The sequence below is a fragment of the Triticum urartu genome, chromosome 4 (genome assembly GCF_003073215.2).
Source record: "Triticum urartu cultivar G1812 chromosome 4, Tu2.1, whole genome shotgun sequence".
In the NCBI taxonomy this organism is placed as follows: Eukaryota; Viridiplantae; Streptophyta; class Magnoliopsida; order Poales; family Poaceae; genus Triticum; species Triticum urartu.
This window is the reverse complement of record NC_053025.1, coordinates 617,693,609-617,702,547: the sequence shown is the minus strand read 5'-3', so window position 1 is coordinate 617,702,547 and position 8,939 is coordinate 617,693,609.

Here is an 8,939-nt window from a genome sequence, read left to right as displayed (position 1 = left end):
TGCGCAAATCGGTTTTGATGACCTTCATTGCTGAAAATATTCGCTCGACCGATGAAGTTGCCACTGGAAGAATTAATGCCAACTCGATAAGGTGATGTACCAATTGGTGCTCTCACCAACCGAGGGATTAGTGCTCACATCAACCGAGGGATTAGTGCTCTCATTTGTTGGATCATCGGGGATTATGTTCTCTATGAGGGTAGGTTGAACAATAACATTAATTGGGGCAACATTGGATTCAGGAACAATAGGAAGTGTATTTGAACTATTTGCAAACCAACTATGCAGAGTCCTCTTTCTCTTCATTTCTATTAAAAAATAAACAAGGACATAAATTCATTCATGAATTAATTGTTACTAGAACCAGTACTGACTAGAACCAAACTACGTACTGACTAGAATTAACTAAACTAGCAACTACTATCAACTAAACTAAGAAGAATCAAACAGAGTCAGACAGAGACAACAGACAACCTATTTCGAACTGCTCTGGACCGGGACTCTAGTGTCTGGCATCCGGCGACCTGCAGAGAGCCCTGCAGAGAGGCGTCCGGCGTCCAGTGGGGAGTCGGCGGATCCGGCGACTTGTAGAGAGCCCTGGGCATCATGGGCGACGAGCTCCCCGGCAGGCGCAGCCCGGCTCCCCCCGTGGCCTCGTCCCTCATGCAGGCTCGGGCGCTCGGCTGATGACGGCGTCCGGCGGGGAAGCGGCGCTCGGCGAGGACGCAGCGACGGCGAGGAGGCGGGGAGGCGGCGCCAGACTAGGAGGTGGCGTCTAGCGGCCAGCGGCTAGGTTATTGGGTGGCCGCTGCTCGTGCGCCTGATGTGCTTAGTGCGCGTGCGAGTGTGTGGGAGGCTGGGTTAGTCACCGATTCTTAGATGGGCTGCCTGCTGGACCGTTTTTTCTGGGCCGGGCCTAAGAATTTTTTTGAAGCCTAGTAGTAAAAACAATTCCGCGAATTTGGAGGGTAGGCTCAAGCCTATCGAAGCCTGCCTGGAGAACTCGCCACTGGACACACTCTGCCTGCTCGTTGCTATGCTTCTCCTAGATAGATCTTGCGCGATCGTAGGAAAATTTTGAAATACTACGTTCCCAACACCTATTTCATCACTATTTCTTGCCATACATGTCATAGGTATCGGTCCCTATTTCATCACTATTTATATCTTATCAAACTTGTGCTTTTATTTTATTTTTTGCCGTCATGCCTCCTTTTAACTTTTTTTCATACATGTCCTCTTTTTCTTATTCTTATATATATAGGAGAATAGTGCAAAATCTCATCTTTATCGGATCTCCTTTACATTTTTGTTGGGGATCGTTGCATAAATTAATTTTTTTCTACGCATCACCAAGATCAATCTATGGAGAGACTAGCAACGAGAGAGAGGGGAGTGCATCTTCATACCCTTGAAGATCGCGATGCGGAAGCATTACAAGAACGCGGATGAAGGAGTCGTACTCGTAGCGATTCAGATCGCGGTTGATTCCGATCTAAGCGCCGAACAACGGCGCCTCCGCGTTCAACACACGTACAGCCCGGGGACGTCTCCTCCTTCTTGATCCATCAAGGGAGAGGAGAAGTTGAGGGAGAGCTCCGGCAGCATGATGGCGTGGTGGTGGAGCTTGCAGTTCTCCGACGGGGCTTCACCAAGCACTATGGAGGAGGAGGAGCTGTTGGGGAGGGAGAGGGCTGCGCCAGGGGAAGGGGTGCGGCTCCCATGTGCCTCCCCACTATATATAGGGGTGGAGGGGGCTGGTTTCTTGCCCTCCAAGTCCATTGGAGCATTGGCAAAGGTGGGGGAAAGAAATCCCATTGTCGGTGTCAAAACCGGCGGATCTCGGGTAGGGGGTCCCGAACTGTGCGTCTAGGCCAGATGGTAGCAGGAGGCAAGGAACACAATGTTTTACCCAGGTTCGGGCCCTCTTGATGGAGGTAAAACCCCGCGTCCTGCTTGATTAATATTGATGATATGGGTAGTACAAGAGTAGATCTACCACGAGATCAAGGAGGCTAAACCCTAAAAGCTAGCCTATGGTACGATTGTTGTATGATGAAGTTGTCCTACGGACTAAAACCCTCCGGTTTATATAGACACCGGAGAGGGTTAGGGTTACACAAAGTCGGTTACAATGGTAGGAGATCTTGAATATCCGCATCGCCAAGCTTGCCTTCCACGCCAAGGAAAGTCCCATCCGGACATGGGACGAAGTCTTCAATCTTGTATCTTCATAGTCCTAGAGTCCGGCTGAAGGTATAGTCCGGCTATCCGAACACCCCCTAATCCAGGACTCCCTCAGTAGTCCCTGAACCAGGCTTCAATGACGACGAGTCCGGCGCGTAGATTGTCTTCGGCATTGCAAGGCGGGTTCCTCCTCCAAATTCTGCATAAAAGTTTATAAACACCAAGAGTAGTGTCCGGCTCTGCAAAATAAGTTTCCACGTATTGCCACAGAGAGAATAATATTAACACAAATCTAATCCGCTGACGTATTCCGCAGCGTGACATCACTCTACGGCCAAGCCTTTATTCGAATCGTTTTCGCTTTTCCACCTCAGCGTGTTTTGCGAGGCAGTTTCCTTGGCACGTCTTGTCAAAGCAGAGATCGTGTCCCCTTTATTTACGGGATTCCCATCAATACGGACATGGGTAACCCAATCGTGCCCGTTAGCATGTCTTCTCGATTAAAGGCGAATCCCAAACGGTTACGGGGAGGGCTCCTGGTATTCAACCTCTTATAAAGAGACCAAGGCCTTACTCCTTTTCTCCAATCTCAAAACAAGTTCGCCTGTCGCCTCGAGTTCCAACACCCTAGGCTCCAGATTCCAGGCGCTTCGGACCTTCGACAATGTCCGGTTCCGACCTTCAAGGCCGATGGATGCCCTCCTCCGTCACGGAGGAGGACGTGCTAAAGTTGAGAGAGGCTAAGTTCTTGACCGCCAAAATTTTGCATAGGTTGCCTGCTCAAAGGCAGGCTATTCCCAGTCCCCAGCCCGGTGAGAGCGTAGTGTTCATGTCTCACTTCCTTCGGGGGTTAGGCTTCCCGATGGATCCCTTCGTGAGGGGGATGATGTTCTATTACGGGCTGGAATTTCATGACTTATCTTCGGAGTCCATCCTCCACATTTCCTCATTCATCGTTGTGTGCGAAGCGTTCCTCCGTGTTACTCCTCACTTCGGATTATGGCTCAAGACTTTTGGAGTGGAGCCGAAGATGATCGAGGGACGGCACGCAGAGTGCGGAGGCGCTGTCATAAGTAAGAATGCTGATGCTCCATGGCCCGAGGGCTCCTTTCAAGAGGAGCTCGGCTTGTGGCAACGAGAGTGGTTCTATATCACCGCTCCCAGGAGCGCCAAGTGGGTGGCGCCTCCTGCCTTTCGCTCGGGTCCCCCACCACGGCTAGCGTCATGGGTCAACAAAGGATTAGATTGGGGGTTATCAAAAGACGTGCCCTTGTTGCAGGGCCACATTAGGGATCTCTTAGAAAGAGACCTCAACCTGGTCAAGGTGACGCAGGTCATGCTGATTCGCCGAACACTGCCCGGCAAACGTCGCTCCCTTCATCTGTGGGAGTTTAATCCGGAGGGACCACGAGCTCTCCAGCATTTTATGGGCGCAACGCCCGTGGAGATGTATAAAATGTTCTTCGGATCACAAGCAATGTGTTCGGATTTGACCCAGGATGCAGGTTTAAGCTGCAATCGCCCGGATACTCAAGTAAGTAACCTTGTGCCCGGACTCGCTATCCGTAAAATTGTCATAAATTCGCCCCTAAAAGAGTTGTCCTTTTAAACAGGATTGGATAGCGAAGGCAAAGCTGATCAGGTGTCTGGCTCCCCTTCCTGAGACCAGGCCGGATCCCGTGCTAATCAGGATGTTGAAGATCGTGCCTTTGGAGGGAAGTGAGGGGGAGGACAAGGAAACTATGGCCTCCTTGAAGGAGGCTGCTCCGAAGGGAAGAACCGACAATTCCTCTCCTAAGGGGAAGAAGAGGGCCGCCTCTGACGACCCGGAGACCATGGCCTCAAAGCGGGGGAAAAAGTCCTCATCAGAGGGTCCGACGCCGGGGGGATCCTCGGCCGAACTACGCCCTCAAAGGGATCAGCCCTCCAGCGAGCCGTAAGTAGAGAAAGATTTTCCTTTAGAGGGATGAGAGAAATCCTTGCTTTTTATCTGAGAAGATTAACCGAAATTTTACTTTGTAGCTCGGACCTCGGCCCTTCTCAGCAGAGCTCGTCTTCGGGGGATCTTCTTCCGGAGATGATGGAGAGTGGAACGCCTCCCCCTGCCGTACCACCTGGCGAGGCGGGCGACCCTGAGGTGTCATCGCGGAGGGTTTCTCCGAATCCAGCAGGGGTGGAAGGTAGCCATATGTCCCCCCAAGGTTCTCCGCGTCCGGCCTTCGACAGAGGTCATAGGACGAGTCCGGCACCGTCCGATGCGCGGTCGGAGGAGCTGATGATTCTGCTGGGGCGAGCTTCTATCTCAGAGGAGCACCGTGCATTGATGGGTACGGTGATTGGAAGGATTTCGTCCGTGGAAAGCGAATTGCATGAGGCCGTCAGAAGTTTGCTGACGGGTTTTGAGGTACGTTTGATAATGTACTTCTTTGTCAGTTGCGCATAAACAAGATGCGCCCTGTGTAGATAGTAGCCCCTGAGACTCTGTGCGTTGTCAAAATTGACGGCACGCAGAGGATCATAATCCCAGGTCTAAAATGTCGCTTTTGTATACAGGTGGCGAAGTGTCCAGAATCAAGCCGAACTGATGATTTTGCCGAACTAAAGCGGCAACTTGACGTGGCAGATGCCGACATCGCGCTCGTCAACGAGCGGCTTGATGAGGCTCAAGGTATGCAATTCCTCGGGCGGCATCTGGTAAGAGGAGCTTTATGCCCGTATCTTACAATGTGTGTGCTTGACGCAGATGGTGCGGCCGCCGTGGAGAGTCTTCGGGCAGAACTTGCCCGAGCTAAGGAACAAGACAGGAAAAGTGATGCGGCTGCCGAGAAGGCCCTTGAAGAGCTGAGAGCCGAACAGGCTGCTCACTGCCGAAGCAAGAAGGAGATGGCCGTGAAGTTAAAAAGTGCTGCTGACCGTTGCAAGTTTCTTGAGAAACTTGACCGGGAAAGACAGACGGACTTAGAGAAGGCCGCTGATGCCAAGGATGCTCGCTCTGCGATGAGAGCTGCGAAGGAGGAGCTGCGTCAGGCCGGACAGATTGCGGCTGGAAAGCCCTTTATGCTGCGGAGGAAGTTTTGCGATCCGAAGTTTGCTCCGTTGGACTGGATGTGGAGTGCGGAGGACACCTATCTGGATTTGGCAGCGAGTGCTGCTGATGCGACCGAATACTTCCGAGATCAAGAAGATCGCGAAGTGGAAAGGCTTTTCTGGTCGCAGTTCCAGAATCTAGAGCGTCCACTAGCAGTGGACGATCGTCTGGCTCAATGGGCCGAACTGAATAGATTGTCCGGACTCGCCATGAAGTACGTCATGGGTCATCTGTGGCCGGGGAGATCGAAGCCGAAGAGTTATTTCAGCTTGGTGCAGCAATTCCTTGACACGGTGCCATGTATCAATGCGATGAAGAGGTCAACATGCATAGAGGGCGCACGGATGGCTCTTGCCCGTGTCAAGACATACTGGGCAGAGATGGAGACCACCGTTGTTGCATCCCGAGATTCGGACAAAAGCCAAGTACCCTCCGAGCACTATTTTCAAGAAGTCCTTGAAGGCGCTCGTGTAATAGAGACGCAGTGCTCAAAGGATGCTATGTTCTGATAGCATATGTAATTATAAAGCAATATTTTGATGAATTGTAGTAGCCATTTATACTTGTGCCTTCAAGTATTTGGAACACCTCCTGTGCGGCCGTTTTAAGATATATGTACAAAATCTGAAAGATTGCAGTCGTTGGCTTCAGCCCCCATGCACATAGTGCGGGGGGGCTCGCAGAAGGCGCATTTTCACACTTAATCCAACGTCTTGGTCCTACAAAGGAGGTGATAGCGTAGCGAGCTAGGCAATCGGACTATAATGCTTTAACACTTTCACTTAGCCATAGGAGCTTGACAATGGGACTATTTAGGTAGCCCCTGATGGCGACTGCGCTCGCCCGAATTCGGGGCGTGTATGTGCCTGGCTGGGAAACGGCCCTTCGTTAATGCGGAGGAATCCTATAGATTCCGGAGAGTCATCGAGTGGTTGACCAGTCTCACGCCATATCATGACAGTCGGTTTTTGGCTTTCTCTACTGAGGTGCTCGCTTGGCCGAACCAGGGCACAATCGCAGTAGTTCTCCTCGTGCCGCCTTAGCCGATAGAGCCGAACGTAAGGCGGCCGAACACAGGAGCCGGGCAACCCAAAATTTGACCAAAATCATGACTCGGAGCTGATGCATATAAGGCCAAACTTGCGACGCCAAACACTCCCTAAGGTATTCGGTCTTTATGAGAGCGGGCGAGGTAACGCTCTGAGGTATAAGCCCCTAGTGTCCAGGTACGCGCAAGAATTCTGACGTGGCCACATGCCAAGACGCCAGCCTCCTCCTTGGTCATAGAACCAGGGGATGTGTATCAACAAGAGACGGTAAAAAAGGTTTGCGCAGGGTCTTAATCTGAAAAGAATCCTTGGAACGGGTCCCTACTGCACGTCTGCGCCTGTTTTTCCATTGTGCCGTATCCTAAACGGGCGCAGCACGACGTTCATCTGTAAAAAGAGAGCAACTAAGTTGAAAAAGGGGCGTGCTGAACAAAAGTTATATGAAATAAACAAAGTGTAAAGTAAAATATGAAAAATTGAGCTTTATTGTCTCTTATTTTATACGTGTGAAGCCCCTAGTGCAGGGGTATATGGCCACTAAGACTTTATCAACGATACTTTTGTGCCGGACTCGTCTATCCATGTCCGTGGTCTTAATGACCTATTCCGATGTTCTGGCTGGTGAAGCCATTGTATTGTGGGGCTGTTAAAGCGGCCGCACAATCCTCCGCTTGGGGGAGGTGTTATCACTGCTTCCCCTTTAAGGAGATGATGCCACGTGGACCGGGCATCTTAAGCTTAAGGGATGCATAATGCGGTATTGCGTTAAAGCGGGTGAAAGCTTCGCGTCCCAGTAGTGCTTGATAGCGACTTGAGAATAGGACGATGTGGAAAGTCAGCTTTTCGCGACGGAAGTTATCGGCAGAGCCGAAAATAACCTCGAGCCGGAGAAAACCCATGCAATGGGTGTCCGGACCTGGCGTTACTCCTTGAAAGGAGGTTTTGCTGTGGCGAATTCTTTTTGGGTCGATCCCCATGTGGCGGATTGAGTCCTGATATATCAGGTTGAGTCCGCTGCCACCGTCCATAAGGACATTTGAAAACTGGAGTCCGCCAATTATTGGATCGAGTAACAGGGCAGTCCAGCCTGGGTTCCTGACACTTCTAGAATAATCCAGATGATCGAAGATGATTGGTTTTGACAACCAGTGGCTGGATTCCTTTGGGATAGGCCGCGGGGCGCGTACCTTTATGGGCACCGCGTGTTTTGTTATGTGGAGTAAGTTTACTGTTTTTACTTCTTGTGGGAAATTCTTTTGTTTCCTGGTACTCTGCTTTTGGGGTTCGTCCTCGTCTTCGCTTGGTGTGTCGAGCCCCTTATGTTCGGCGTTGAGTCTGCCAGATTGTTTGAAAACCCAATAGTCTCTGTGGGTATGGTTAGTAGGATTTCCGGGAGTGCTGTGTATTTGACATACCCTATCCAAGATTTTGTTTAGGTTGGATAGGTCGTCCCTGTTATCTTCGAGGGGCGGCTTTTTCTAATTCTGTCATGAGCTTTTGAATCCGGCGTTGACTGCCGTGCTCTTCGGACTTTTTTCCTTAGTCCGGCGACGGTCCTTATTGCGTCATGGTTTTCCGTTTCCATCCCTAGTTTCGGATGTACTTGGGTCACTGGTGCTGCATCTTGCCAACCAGCTGTCCTCTCCTGCGCAAAAGCGGGTCATGAGGCTTGTTAGTGCGGCCATTGTTCTTGGCTTTTCTTGGCCGAGGTGTCTGGCGAGCCATTCGTCTCGGACATTATGCCTGAAAGCCACTAAGGCTTCAGCGTCCGGACAGTCGACTATCTGATTCTTTTTAGTAAGAAATCTATTCCAGAATTGCCAAGCTGACTCTCTGGGCTGTTGAGTTATGTGACTAAGATCGTCTGCATCCGGAGGGCGGACATAGGTCCCTTGAAAATTTGCTCGGAAAGCGTCCTCGAGCTCTTCCCAACTTCTGATTGTGTTTTCAGGAAGGCTTTTGAGCCAATGCCGGGCTGGCCCTTTAAGCTTGAGGGGTAAGTATTTTATGGCATGGAGGTCATCTCCTCTAGCCATATGTATGTGGAGGATATAATCCTCGATCCAGACTCCAGGGTCTGTTGTTCCATCATATGCCTCTATGTTTACGGGTTTGAATCCCGCTGGAAATTCATAATCCAGGACCTCATCGGTGAAACATAGGGGGTGTGCGGCACCCCTGTATTTGGGTGTGCTGGATTCTGATGATGGCTTTACTGCATTGCTTACGAGAGCTTGCTTTCTTGGCCCGTAAATGGACCTAGCTGGGCCATGATGCGAATCCTTAAGTGGGTCGCATGCCGGCTTAAGTGCGGCGCTGCTTGCCGCTTTATGCTGGCCATGGGGTCGTCTATCCGACCGTGTGGCTTTCTCACTTTTGGAATGCGAGGGCTCTAAGGCCTCCTCATCGAATTCAGGCAGTAGCTTTCTCTTCGGATAGCTTTTAGTGCGGCGAATGTCGCTGTATTTGTCTGCGGTATTGATTACTTTACTCCATCTGATCCTGAGTGCATCTTCCGCAGTTTTTAGCTTCCGCTTCTGCTTTTTCAGGCTGCGTGCGGTTGCAACGAGCCGTTTGTGGAGGTTCTTCTGCTTCGTGGGCTTGTCCGGCGTAGG